Below are 15,084 nucleotides of genomic sequence, written 5' to 3'. Positions count from 1 at the left end.
CTGATGTTAAGAAACCTTTGTACTCAAGCCTATATAATGAGGCTCTCACTATCAGGTACTTATTTGAGCTTAGTTGCTTCAGCTTTCTTACTAAAACTTGCTTAGCTAGAGGCTCGATCACACACGCGCATGCAACAATCACAATTTAGATTTTTTGTAATATGTAATCATGACATGCAATTTGATTACATAAAAGAAAGAAAGAATTAAAAAAAGAACATAAAGACAAGGCACAAGCTCCCACCTATCCCAATTATGCGGGACAGATGAACACTTGAAAATGGAGAACGGGGAGAGACAATGCCTAGTGATGCACACACGATGAAGAATTGCAAACGCGAAATGCACAAATAAAGAAAGAATTTGATTTTATGGCACGACTGTTAGATTGGGCGATTGTATTAATGAAGTATGCCACATGGCATCCCATGATTGGTGGAAGAAAGGTGACCGTTTTGCACCATGAAGTAGGTGGTTCATGGCATGAACCATTTAGAACCAATTCACACTGTGAACTGTTCTATGTTGAGTGCGTGTAGGGTTGATAGCCTATGTTTCTTTCATGTTCAAACCATAGTAGCTAGGAGTTTCATAAAAAAGGTTTTTTAAACGCGTTTCGAAACGTTTCATGGTGAAGCCCAGAAGTATGAAACGGCTCGGGTACCCGGGGGGGGGGACACATGTTACCTTGATCTCATAGGCTCAAATAAATTAGCACAACTTAATAATTTACGATTTACAACTTACAAGTAACCAAATGGCAAAAGGAGTCAGGACCAAAGAGTGGCAATCCATAAAATGAGAAATGTCACATGATACATCATAAATGTCACATGCCACATGGGCTATGGCTGAAGCAAATGAGAGTATGTCACATGTGACATGTGACTGCCACTAACACCATACATGAAAGAAACTCAAAAAAATCTAAAAATAACAACACTATCCAAGGCTCTAGCTAGTAGCCTCCAATGTCAAACATGACATAATACATCATACATGTCAATAAATCATAAATGAAAATGAGAATGAGTCATGACTAGGTACTAAGTAGATACTAGACTCTGAGAGCCTACTCATCCTCCTCTGCATCATCCAACTCAAGATCCTCATCCTCATTTGCAACATCAGATGCCTCAGAAGCTGTGGTCCAATCAGAAGAGTCATCTACAACCTCTGCTGTCGCTGTCTCACATGCAACACTCGTGCTACCACCATCATCTGTGCCACGTACAAAACTCCTGCTAGTGCTAGCACCATGTGTATCCCTGCCCACCCTGGCTCGAGAGCAGCTACGTGTTTGCCTGGTTCCCTGCATCGCCTCCTCATATAACATGGTGTAAATGTTCTGCTCATCAGGTGGGATCTCTGGGATGTCTTTCACTTTCTCAATGTCGATTTTGTCGACATTCACCTGAATCGCTCTATAGAAGTACCTCTCTGCTCAAGTAGACGGAGGTTGCAATGACAATAAACCAACCGCTCTAATTGTGGAGTGGTAAATTTGTTCCTTTTCTTTGTGTGGAAAAGGGCCCATGTACTCCAATTTCTCTCACAAGGACCTGAGCTGCAGTCCTGTGAAAGCACTCTCATAGCAAGCCTCCTCTGCCAAAATTCAAACCCGAAAAATCACACATGAGACATGATTCATTATCCATGACACAGGTGAAAGCACATGCATGAATCATGATATATCATGTGACATGAGCATAAAACTTTAATGAATACTCACCAACTCTGGGGCACTTATACCATATTTCTCCCACCAAGATACAGGTTGTAACATCCCTGAATGCAACTCAGCAATCGGTGACCCAAAATGCTTTCCTGTCTTGTTGCGGAAGGCAAGCCGCTGCTGCTCCAAGGTAGCCAACTGATCCACATCTCCACCCACCCATGCTGTGACATACTCGGTCCAACCATCCTCCAACTCCTCGCAACATGCCTGATCTTCGTGTCTCCACAAAGGATGGAGAATGTGGGCCACTGCATGGATTGGTCTATGAAACCAATCCCAACGATCTTGCCAAATAGTACGGAGGCTGGCCTTCCTAGTTTTTTGAACATTACGAATCACGAATCACGATTTAGAGTTTATATTAAATAAAGTTTAGAGCTGAAATTTAAAGAGAAGTAAAATATAATACTTACTGGATGTCAGAAATACCAGTTGCCTTTATAAGGCACTCCCCGAGCTTGTCCATGTACCCATATAAGAGGCCCATGGTGCAACCCTCCATGTCGGTGATTCGTAATACGCTGTAGAAAGGTTGTAAAATCCTCACCAATCCCTCTGCTGTTGCCCACCACTCAGCACCCATGATAGTGCTAACAAACTTATCTGACTTTGAACACTTATTTTCAGCTTCCCAGTCATACCATTCCTTGGACACCACTAGTCGTAAGAGTCCCTTTCGTACTCTTACTACTCTATCAAGCACTATGAACATATATGCAAACCTAGTGGTGGCGGGTTTACACAGCTCCAACTCACCCTGTGCCCTGTAGATAGAAAGGATCTTGGGCCGCTTTGTGACAAATTTGACAATGAAGCGAGCTGTATTTAATACTTCCTGCAACCAACCTAGCTTGCCCATATCCTCCATCATAAGATCCAAACTATGACTGGCACATGGTGTCCAAACAATGCGTGGAAACTCATCCTCAAGCATGCGGCCCATACTGACACAATTTGAACCATTGTCAGTCACAACCTGCACAATATTTTTCGGCCCAACTTCCAAAACAGCCTCACGCAAATGGCGCCAAATGAACTCTCCTGTAACCACTGTGCCTGGCTGGGATGCATCAATGGCACGCAAAAACATTGTGCCCTTGCAAGAGGACACCAAGATGTTGTACACACTTCTCTTGCATACATCTGACCACCCGTCACAAAGCAATGAGCAACCATACTTTTCCCAAGTCTTCCTTAATGGCTGAATTTCGTGATGCACCTGTGCACGCTCTCTACGTAGCTCTTTAGTGCACATAGTCTCATAGTTGGGTCCCTCCCACTCGTATCCAATCCGACTGACGGCACGCATGGCACATTTCCAACGATTTGTGCGTAGTATGTTGAAAGACAAGGCACATTGTATGAAGAGCTTAGTGAGCTCTCGAGTTGCCTCTTTCATAGCCTATTTTTGAAAACCTGCTTTGATATTGCCTCTCTTGAGAGACCCCACAATCGGCAATTTAGAACGAGCCGCTACCGGCATAGAGCTCGTACCTGCATACACACCACCTGCAAAGGAATCTTGGCTTTCAGCCACATGAGTTTTCCCCCTCTTTGCCACTACCTCGGAGCTCTCTTCTTCCTCGACACCTGTACCTGTGTTAGAGTCTACAACCCCTTCTTGGATTTTCTTCCATTCTTGTAGACTGTCATACACAGCCTTTGGTACCCTGGGACAAGCACAAATGCCCTCACCCTTCAAGCCAGACAAATGGGCTTTGATGCGGGTTACACTCCCGCCGGTCACTAATAAGCTGAAATTGCACTTCCACTTTTCGGCCCCAGACCCACCGTATCTTCCAAGTGAGGTGACATGGGCCCATACAGCATCACGATTGCGACCCATCTCGATTCTGTAAAAAGTTCAAGAAAATTTCAGCCTTCAAAGTTCAAAGTTCAGGTTAATTTTCAGCCTTATAAATTTAATCATAATTCTGTAGTTCAGAGAGAGAGAGAGAGAGAGAGAGAGAGAGAGAGAGAGAGAGGTGTAAAGAGAGAGAGAGGTGTGTAAAGAGGACGTGTGACGTGTGTGTGTACACACAGAGAGAGAGAGAGAGAGAGAGAGAGAGAGAGAGAGAGAGAGAGAGGTGTAAAGAGGACGTGTCACGTCTGACGTGTGTGTGTACAGAGAGAGAGAGAGAGAGAGAGAGAGAGAGAGACACACACGACAGCAATGCAGCACGGCTGTGTGTGTGTGTAGAGAGAGAGAGAGAGAGAGAGAGAGAGAGAGAGAGAGAGAGAGAGAGGCAAGTCAGTGGTCACTCACGCTAGAGTGCGCACTGCGCGGCTGGACGCGTGCGGCGTGAGTCGAAGAACTTGTGCGCCGGCGTGACTTCGAAGAACCTGCAGGCTGCTCGGCGCTCGCACAGAAATGCACAAAAACGGCAGCCACGTTTTTTTAACGTGGATATTGCAGTTTTGGGAAAAAAAATGTCAAAAAAAAAACTCGTTTCAAAAACAACGAAACGTTTCGAAACGTTTCGTATGCCTCAGGAACAGCGAAACGCGTTTCATTGCTACTATGGTTCAAACACTCAATCATGCAGTCAAAAGTTGGTTGAATGAAGTGAATGATCATGTTTCATGACATGAATATTAAACATTTTTCCTTGTATCCATTTTTGAGCAATGGATACCTTTGTACCTCCTTTTTGTTTATTGCCATGGAAACCAAGGTAGTACTTTGGCACTTCTAGGTATTTGTTGTTGCAATCATTTTAATTCCGTGTGAGAGTGCTTGATCTTTCCCTCCATCCAACTGAAGAGTACCTCTACTGAATCTTTGTTGATTTGGATTTGTCTCTATCTCAATTTGTTGCACTTTTTCTCTTTTCTTCTCATTAACTTTGTCCAACTCTTTTATTTTGGCGGGCACAGTTGGTGGGAGTGCTATCTTCAGTTCACCGTGTTGAATTGGGTTCTTTCTCTAAATCAATTTTTGTGCTTTCTGAACATTTATTTTAGCTGGGAATTAGCTTTGGTTGCTCTTATTGAACATTCCTTCCTATATTTCTGAAGGTGTTTATAGTAATGAACTTTGGGTGGGATGTTGGCACCCATATTGTTGTATTACCCTAGTAATAGCCATGTGCAGCTAGCAAATCCCTTCGAATCCATTGCTTTTGAGTGCCTTATGGATGGTGGCTTTGTTTGAAAGACTATTGGCTAACCTTTAAAGGCCATCTCTATCCCTTGTCTATAGCTCAAACCTTTTGCTCCTGATTCCTCAATTATTTCTTTTTCATCATAGTATATCTCGGATCAGAGTTGATTCTTAAGCACCCATTACTAAATTACTGGTGATTTTGGTTGTTTTTGCGTAAGGACTATGGGGTGGATGCTTTCTTTGGTACGCGAGTTGCTTTTACTACCATTGGTGTTTCCATACCATCAAGCATAGCCTACGTCCCCTTATTTATTGGGCTTCATAATAGGGACACTGTAATGACATTGTTGCCCTCGTCCAGTTGTGCAACCCTCTTTTTCCATTAAATATTACAATTACTAGCGTTAATCCAAGATCATCCAAGGATCATTTCTTCCTCCATAGATCCTACAGACATGTGACAATCACCTTTCCAACCAAAGAATTATTTGTGATAGAAATATTAACACTTAGAGATCCCTCAGCTTTGGTAGTTGACAAGTGCACACTTCATACTCGTGCATTCGTGGCCTCAAGGTGTGGTTTGTCTAGAGCTTCCCATGTCTCATAAGAGATCAAATTATGACTTGATCCCATATCTATTAGTACAATACTCATTGCATAACTTTTAGTCTAAAGACTTTCACCTTGAGTCGTGTTGGCTCAATGTCCAGGTCATCCTCATCAAGGAGGATTAGTGAGGCCATGTTCACATGCAATACTCTCTTCTCGAGTATCTATTTAGCTTTGGCGTCTCTTGCCTTGGCTTCTTCCTAAGTTGGTTAATTTTTTGCTTTGCTAGGTCTTTATGTTGTTTTAATCATTAGGACATTTTGAAGGTCTTTTGGAGGACCTTTTAGAGGAGAGAGAAAATAGAGCCCAACCAATCACACGAAGACGCCAATGTAACATAGAGAAATAGCAAAAAAAATCAAAAAATAAGCAAGTATACATTGAATAAGGATACCTTTTTCAAAAACGATCGAGAACACATTCAATGCGAGTATCTTTTTCAAATGAGATAGAGTTACTTTATTCAATATGGTTGACATCATCATACGGAGAAGCACTTTGGAGCTAAACTTTGTAGTCACTTGAGTCCATACATTTCTTTTGATAGTATTTTGAGAGCATAATCTGGTGTTTTTGACATCACTATTGCGTTCAGAGCGACCAAAAACCCCCATAATGACTTTTGAATCACTTAAATCAGACATCCGGAGAGGTAGAAACAATCAAAATAGGTCTAGAAGAGACTCATTGCTATTTGGGACGAATAGATGCTTTCAATGACATTGAAAGCCTCTATTCACACGCCAAATGGCAATGAGACCATCTCGACCTTTTTTTTTGCCTATTTTTACCTCTAAGTGTCTGATTTAAGTGATTCAAAAGTTGTTCCTGGGATTCTAGCCCACTCCGGCCATAGTGGTGATGTCAAAAATAACAAATTCTACAACAAAATACCACTAGCAAAGGATTTAATCTTAATACAGTATCAAAGTTTTGAAAAAGGTACCATATGATGACGTCAATGCCATTTACGAACCGAAAAAGTTGAGAGCAACGTGTAGCTAGTACACACATTTCAATACCTTGTCAGATCCACGTTTTATAGCTTTCGACCTTTTTTGTTAAATACACACTTAAAGAGGATATCTTTTGAACATTTTTTCTAGAGAGAAAATCAAGAATTCATGAATTTTTTACAAGGACCAAAAGTGACCTCCGAAATTTCCTAATGAGATGCTCTTGCACGAGCTTCTCTTGGATCAGTGATTCGTGATATTTTTTAAGCTTGCTTCTATTGATATAACCCTCCATTTGTACGCTCTCAATGTTTTCAATTCTGACTGACCCTTGGGATGTGATTTTGGATACTCGAAAGGGTCTTAATCCTTTGTACTAGAGTTTTTTTCCTTTTTTTGCTTCTAACAGCATACATAAAGACAAAGTCTCCCATTTTTAGTTCTTTTTATTTCAAGTTATTATCAAACCAACGCTTCTTTCGTAATTTTTTGACCATAAGACCATGTGATGCAATTGGTTAAGTTTCTCTTAGTCAACTAACCTTTCGGCTAATACATTCTCAGTTAATCGTTCTTACACTGCAGTTCATAGGCTTATAACTAAGTACTCCATAGACATTATTGTCTCAATACCGCAAGCGAGACGGAAGGAAGTATATCCCATCACTACCTTATACGATGTTCAACATGTCCATAGAGTTACAACTAGCTTATGATCCCAATCCGTATAACTTGCTTCTAATGTTTTTTTAAAGATAGTATATAATATCTTATTTGTACTCTACGCTTGACCATTTGCTTATGGATAATAAAGAGATGACCTCCAGCGGACTACAAGACATCCAACAATAAATAAGTGATTAATCACCTCATTAATGAAGTGTGAAGCACGATCACTGACTAATTCTAATGGACAGTCGAAAGTTGAAATGATTTATTCATATAAGAACTTAGCCGTTGTTCGTGCATCAACTCGCTTAGACACTCTGGCTTCTGTCCATTTCGTGAAATAGTCTATGGCCACGATCACATATCGAGCTTGTGATGAATGCGTGACTAGACTAATAGGTCCAACAAAATCAATTCTCCATTTCTCAAGAGGTTGTCTTACAATAATAGAGATAAATGACATCCAATCTCTTTGTTACGGAATAGCAAATCATTGACACTCTTCGCATTTTTTTACAAACTCCATGGCGTCCCTGAATAACGTTGCCCACCATAGTCCCGCTTGAAGTACCTTGCGATCTGTAATTTCCCCAAGCGAAGTGTCCTCCAACTATTCCTAAGTATGCTTCATCTAATATTGTGACAAATTCATCTTCCCGCTTCTTAAGGCATTGTCCTTAACTAACTTGTATAATTCACCAACAATCAGTTGATAAGATGCAACCAACTTAATAAAGCCAACACATTTTATCTTTGTTCAAGGATCGTTCTTGCGAAAAACCATAAGCTAGGGCATGTCCACCACGCCTAATTGCAACCTGCAATGACAACCCACCACAACGTCAGCCCTGCCTTCGGTTCTTCTATCACGACACCTACCTACTTTCAACCAATATGAGAGCACTTGATTGGCAAGCAAAAGGTCGTGTAGCTCAGCTGAGCAACAGAGGAGAGGTCGTGTGGTGACGCGGCTCAACAAAGCCAGGCTGCGTAAAAATTTTGCAATTTTCAAGGTACACAAAAATGAAAGCCCAAATATTTAAGGTCAGTTAGGCCATAGCTTGTGTTCTGACCTGGGGCTTGCAAACTGGAAGAGCTTATGGCAGCGACCTCGGCATCACACAGAACAACGGAGAGATCGTGGGCCTTCTTCAACAGCTCCGACAATGTCACCAACCGCGTGTTGATCCTTGTGATCTTGATCTTCCGATGCACCATCCTTGCCGGCTGGAAAAAACAGACCAGTAAAAACCAAAAGATCTGTATGTGTGAGCTGCCGAGGGATAAACTCGGCAAAATAGTTGAAAAAGCAGGCTTGCATCGCACGCACACACACAGAGGCGGGCACAAAGAAAGAGAAGATGAAAAGAAAGAAAAACTTGGTCTTTTATCGACAGACTGCAAGTTTACCCGGGCCAAGCATGCCGTTCTTGCAAATACATCGACATTGAAGTAGCAGTGCAGATCTTACCTCTAGCACCAATCTGCAAGTGAGAGAACGCTTTGCTTCACCCACAGCTATGCTGACCACTACGACAGCAAGCCCTCACTCCTATGGGAGGCAGTGCAAGCTGTACTCAGAGGACCCGTGCAATAAAAATTGTGAGAGATTCGAATAGGGTACGAGACGAGATTCATTACCTTGACGCTGCGGGGCGCCGACGGCCACGTTTGATTCGATGTATTTAGTACAAGCCTATGAAAGTTTAAATTGACAAGACTGCCGAGTGGCGATTCCTATCTTTTCCGTCTCTCTCTACGCCTACGTGTCCCAATATAGTCCTTTGACGACCTCGGCGGCTCGGCCCATAGTATAAATTTGAAATTTCTTAGAAATTACCCTTGGTAACAAAATCAAAAACTTGAGTTACCATCTAGAAACTTTCTAGACTTCTAAAGTTTTGGATTGGTTACTTTCATACCCGAGATGATTACCCAAAACAACTTGTATAGGCAGAGGGCATGGTAAGTTCCAGGCATGAGACATGTCATACATCCTAATAAAGATAATGATGGACATTGGATAAATCAACATGTAAGGCACTCTTATAAAATCAGATCCACATGACAAGATTATAATATTGATAATAAAAGGACAAAGCCTAAAAACAAATTTGCTACTCTCCATGAAACAAAATGTGCTTTGTTCTGCACTCAAGACGTAAACCTACACTCACAATTTAACTCTCCAAAAATGATCAAAAAGTACAAGAAAACTGGATGTGTACACCTGCCATCTCATGGCTTTTGTACCCTACTATTTCACGGTGCATAAACCTGCACTGTCACGATTTTAACCGTTTCACGATTTCAACCCATCTCATGGATTAAGTGTCTCATGGTTCTAATTGTTTCACGGTTTCAACCCATCTCACGATGCATAAACCTGCACTCACGGTTTTAACCGTTTTACGATTTCAACCCATCTCACGGATTAACTGCCTCACGGTTCTAATTGTTTCACGGTTTCAACCCATCTCACAGTGCATAAACATGTACTCTCACGGTTTTAACTGTATCACGATTTCAACACATCTCACAGTTTCAACCCATCTCACAGGTTAACTGTTTCACGGGTTTAACCCATCTCATGGTTTCATACCTTGCTATCTCACGGTGCTTAAACCTACAATCTCATGGTGTGCACCTTCTTGCCTGTAGACTCATACCTTGTTATTGCTCACACCATTAACACACTTCTCATCGAATATAACACTTACACACACTCCCAAAAGAAGGAGAAGAAGATAAAGAGGAAACGGGCATATGCTCTCACCTGTTGTAGGAATGACTTTCTTATCATTATTATAAATGTCAACTTTAGCTTCTGAATCAAAAATCGAGGAGACTCCGATAGTCACACAAGACAATGCAACTAGGTCACCAATAAGCAGGAAGAAAAGACTAACACGTGGCCCAAAATTAAGCTATTCGGGATAGTATGTACAACCATTTCATGGATCAATTATAAGCAAGGATGTCCATCCTACCCATGGGAAGATAGCTGTGCAGTACCACAGGCCGGAGTGCTTGTAGATCTTGGATGAATCGGAAGTCAAAGACAAATTCGAAAAAGTTGGCCTAGGAAGAATGGAAGAGTGTCTCCCTCGTACATTCAATCCAGAATTGTGTGCGGAGTACCTAAAATCTTATGAAATGGCCACAAAGAGAGGGAATGTGACCAAAGTATATAGAACCACAGTACATGTCCTACTCTTAGAGAAATTGATACGGGAAGCCTTAAAGTTACCACCACCAATAAAGATCCACTCTCAACTTTGAGAAGATGCCCTTGGACGCAATGTTGAAGAAGAGCTCTTACAACACCAACAGGACTAAATATGACAATATCAGAGATGATGTGACAGAGAAAACTTGCAGAGCCATGTCCCTCATAATGTAGGTGAAACCAGTGGATCTCTAAACAGGGTTCCCCTTAACAGAATCGCCAAAGTGCATGAAGAAAAAGGAGATTGGACATGATACATTCATAGAGAGTTGGAAAACTATCTAAAGGCACACCAGTCAAAGGACTGCAATCCTTACTTATTAACAAAGGTGTTGAATCATGTAGCACAACTACCTCTTCTAGATCCAGTGCACGAAAAACATGAACAGCAAGCAAAACCACCAGCACTCACCTTTGGAGAGTAACACAAAGGCCATACATTATTAATAGAGACCAAGGAAATCATGAAGGAGCTCAAGAAGAGTAGAAAGAAGAAAAACCGATATAGGAAGATGCGGGGAATAATACCTAGAGTCACGGAGGAGTCGTAATGTCTAGAAGCAGAACTGGCCCAGGAGATAGCTTTCCATCAAGAAGTACTGGAGCAAAGAGAATCCAAAGACTTCAGTTTATCAAAAACTCCACTAAGCACAGTAGCAGAAATACACCAACAAACCCCACCTCCTAACCCTGTACAAACTATTTTCAAAAACCTCTCCTCACTTCGAAATTCCATCATATCAGATCCACATGCATTAGCTGAGTTGGTTACAGAAAAAGCCATAGAACAAGAGAAGTTGTAAGAAGAAGGAAACCAAATCCAAGAAGAGGCCACATCAACACCTGTAGAGGTTATCAACAGTTATAATACGGACGATGGGACATGGATACCATCTACAATTACAATCGGGAGCTGGATACTTTTACAAAGAAGGAAGAGGAAGAGGAGAAATGCTAATGAATTTGTGGAGCCATTCAAGGGACAAGTTAAAGAGTTCAAGGCATGTGAATCTAGCAAGTGTGTGACAGAGGTACTAATACGACATGTTTTTCAGCATGTAAACTTGAGGGTGAAAAAAATTCCTCCTGGTTTTCCACTATATCGTCCCAATTGTGAGTAGTATCTTAGTCAAAGCTTCTTTTGTTTTAAAGTGTTTAATTGTTGTTATTATGCAGTTGTTTACCATTTCAATCCTGTCTCCTTATTGTTTTAAAAGTGTCTAATTGTTGTTTTGAAAATGTCTAATCTTTTGATTTTATGCAGATATTTATCCATCCAATAGGATAGATTGGCAACCAGTGGAGAGTATAAGTGGGATTTTTAACGCTTTCCATGCATATGCAGGAGAAAAAATTTACAAAGGAAAAACTCATAGAGATCTTGCAGACCACGGCATATTTTTCTATAATATGTAATACTTTGAACCAAACACGTTTTCTGGATGGGATCGTTTGTCTCCATTATCCTTCCTATTATTTGAGCAAAGATTGGCCATTGTCAACTTCACAAACTAGTGAAAGTTATAAGATAAGGTTGTATCATGACATACAGAAGTCTCTTAAGACATTTGTTGCAACAAAGAATGTCAAGCTTACTATTTTTATGCCTATCGAAGTGTTTGTTGACTTTTTCTTTGATGAAGAAATAAGAAATACTTCAACAATGTTTATTTGCAAGTCAAGTAAGGCACTGGACTTTTTAGACAATGGTTGGGACAGGAGAAAAACAGGAGAAAGACAGAAGGTATCATTTCTATTTTGGAGAAGAAGTCAATAGTTTGCAAATACATTATTGGCTCTCAAAACTTCATTGCAACTTTTCACTACATCAGATATCATTATGTTGATGGCAACCTTGTTCCATTAGATCAAGATTTGGAGTCAGTTCTCGAGAATACACCTCTAGTAATTGAGATATATTTGGAAGGGCAATTGCTTACAATGCTAAACACACTATCTAAAACATTTCTTTCTCAAATTAGAGAAGACCTTACATACAAGGAGATTGAACAATTGCCAAAAGATTATACATTTACAATGGATACTAAAAAGGTAAACCATTTATATTTACATTCACCATTTAGTATGCTATGCAGAACATTATGTAAGATATCACTAACAAAACTCTTTTTTTACAAGTGCCAAGGTGAAAAGAAAATGACTTTTTGCAAAGAATCTGTCTCTTATACTATTCACATGATTGATTGTTGAATGATGTAACTCCAAAAGAAATTTAAAATATGAAAGATTTTTTTCTTACAAAACAATGTTAGATCTCTTACAAAATTAATGTTAATGTTATAAGTATAAATAAATGATGCCGACGTTGATCAGAAGACTCTAGGCATAGAAGCGACACCGTGATTGAGAACTAGACTATGCTTGGGACTGAGGTGGCCTTTGATTTTGGTCCTCTTGTAGGCTTTCCATTTCTTCCCATAATCTTTCTTCTCTTCCTATCTCTGCTTGCATCTCGACCTACCTCCTGCATTCCACCCATTCATCCACCTTAGCTTGCAGCCTATCATAATTATTTAGGGCAGCCTATCATAATTATTTAGGGCAGCCATATGTGCTTCGAATTGTCTTTGGTGCTCCTCCTCTCGCGCTGACGTACTCTTTGCAGCTTCCCTTACAAATTCGTCTGCCCCTCTAATCTGTTCTTCTGTACGATCATGATGGACAGTTAAAATAATTCTTTGTACAACTTTGGTTCTGAACTGTTTTACGAGCAAGGGAGTGCATCTATATGCGTGTCTATACTGATATAAATGCACAGATAGACGTGTAAATAGACGCCCTTATAGCCTTTGTTATAGATGCACTTATAGACACGCTCTGGAATTAAAAATAAATTCAAGAGAGCTGCCTGTGTAGATGTACAGCTGCATTTTCTATAGAGGCAACTCTCTGGTTTAAGGTTTTGCTTACTTGTACATAGACGAATCAAGATCAGCAAACATATCAACATAAAAACTTAAATTTAAGATAGATATGCACAAAAAGATTTGTGAACACACTTCGAATATTGATTAAAGAAGATGAGAAGTTATATTTTATATCCAAAAATTTCTCCATACATAATCGTAGCTACATAAGGCTTGAATAAAAACATAGATACATAAAGAAGATGAAAAATTTCATGTTATATCCAAGAAATTGTCCATACATGATGGTAGCCACACGAGGCTTTAAGCATGAGGCCTTAAGCATAAAATTATGCATGAGGCCTTATGCATGAGAGCTTATGCATAAAGCTTATGCATGAGAGCTTATGCATAAAGCTTATGCATGAGGTCTTATGCATAAGGCTTATGTGCAAACCAACCCCGGCACTATGCATTAAGCATGCATGCATAGAGCTTAATGCATGCATAGATTAAGCTCTATGCATGCACATATAGACGCACAGATAGATGCGTAAATAGATGCCCTTATAGCTTTTGTTATAGACACGCTTTGGAATTAAAAATAAATTCCAGAGAGCTGCCTGTGTAGATGTACAACTGCATTTTCTACAGAGGCAGCTCTCTGGTTTAAGGTTTTGCTTACTTGTACATAGACGAATCAAGATCAACAAACATATCAACATAAAAACTTAAATTAAAGATAGATATGCACAAAAAGATTTGTAAACACACTTCGAATATTGATTAAAGAAGATGAGAAATTACATTTTATATCCAAAAATTTCTCCATACATGATCGTAGCTACATAAGGCTTGAATAAAAAAATAGATACATAAATAATCAGAGTGCATGGTCTCTCATCTACATCTCCCACCACCCATCTCCATGCATGGTCTCTCACCTACATGCAATCCCTACTATAATCAGATTGCTCTCTTCCCCGTGACTTGGCATAATAGAAGACAATAGAATACCTAATCGGGTTTGCAGCCTAGGAGCCTTCATTGACTTTGGGAGTGGGTTTCTCCGTCAATGGCCTCACCTCTCTCCCTTACAATGCAATAACATGTATCACATGTGAGATGATCAACGTTGCAAGGGAAGTAGTACTTTTGTCAACCTGAGTTGAAAATCCAACTAAGGGAGGTGGCTGATTGGATGCACATTGAAAAGCGAGTGAGCAAGAGTGAGGGTGATGAGAGGTTAGTTGGCAAGGGAATGAGAGAAGGCAGTGGGGGAGAGCGAGTGAGGCTTTTGGCACAATTGGCCACCAAAATGAGGTTTTTGGCACAATTGGCGTTGGTGGCCAAACAGTTTGGTGAGGATGGTATTCAGAGCGTTGCCGCCAGTATTGTTGCAAGTGATGCATCCTCCTTGTCCACCGAAGATGTCAATTGCCGCAATAGCTATCTCAGCAGTGCTCATGTTGTGCATTTGGATATGCTAGTCTGGCCACACTAGCTACTCCCCAGGCTCCTCACATAGTTTCACACACATGTTGGTGTTGGCAATGATCATACAAGACCCAACGTTGGTCTGGTGGCTCTACACCATACAGAGGGAGAGCGCATGAGGGGGGAGTGAGAGGCTATTGCTATGAGGGGTAGACGAAAGGGTGAGGAAGAGAGAGGGAGAAGATGTTGCTCACTAGAGGTTGATGAAAGGGTGAGGCAGAGAGAGGAATAGGCTACTACTACTACTGTGGGGGAGTGAAAGAGAGTCGTGAGACACAGAGAGCGAGAAAGGAAGCTGGGAGAAGGCTGGCAAGGACGGGAGGGTGAGTGAGAGAGAAAGTGGTGAGAGGGTGGCTAGCAAGGGGGTGAACTAAGAGGGGGCGGGTCTGTCACTCTGAGATGAGAGGAGA

General features: G+C 40.8%; 1 pseudogene; it reads left to right on the top strand.

The window, feature by feature from the left end:
• Nucleotides 1–10,382: 10,382 nt before the first annotated feature.
• Nucleotides 10,383–14,681, top strand: LOC147621226 (uncharacterized; annotated as a pseudogene).
• The last annotated feature ends 403 nt before the right edge of the window (nt 14,682–15,084 follow it).

Source organism: Cibotium barometz, chromosome 30 (genome assembly GCF_041138505.1).
Source record: "Cibotium barometz isolate CiBa-2024 chromosome 30, ASM4113850v1, whole genome shotgun sequence".
Lineage (NCBI taxonomy): Eukaryota > Viridiplantae > Streptophyta > Polypodiopsida > Cyatheales > Cibotiaceae > Cibotium > Cibotium barometz.
Note: the sequence above shows the minus strand (reverse complement) of the source record. Positions and strands in the feature narration are given on the sequence as shown.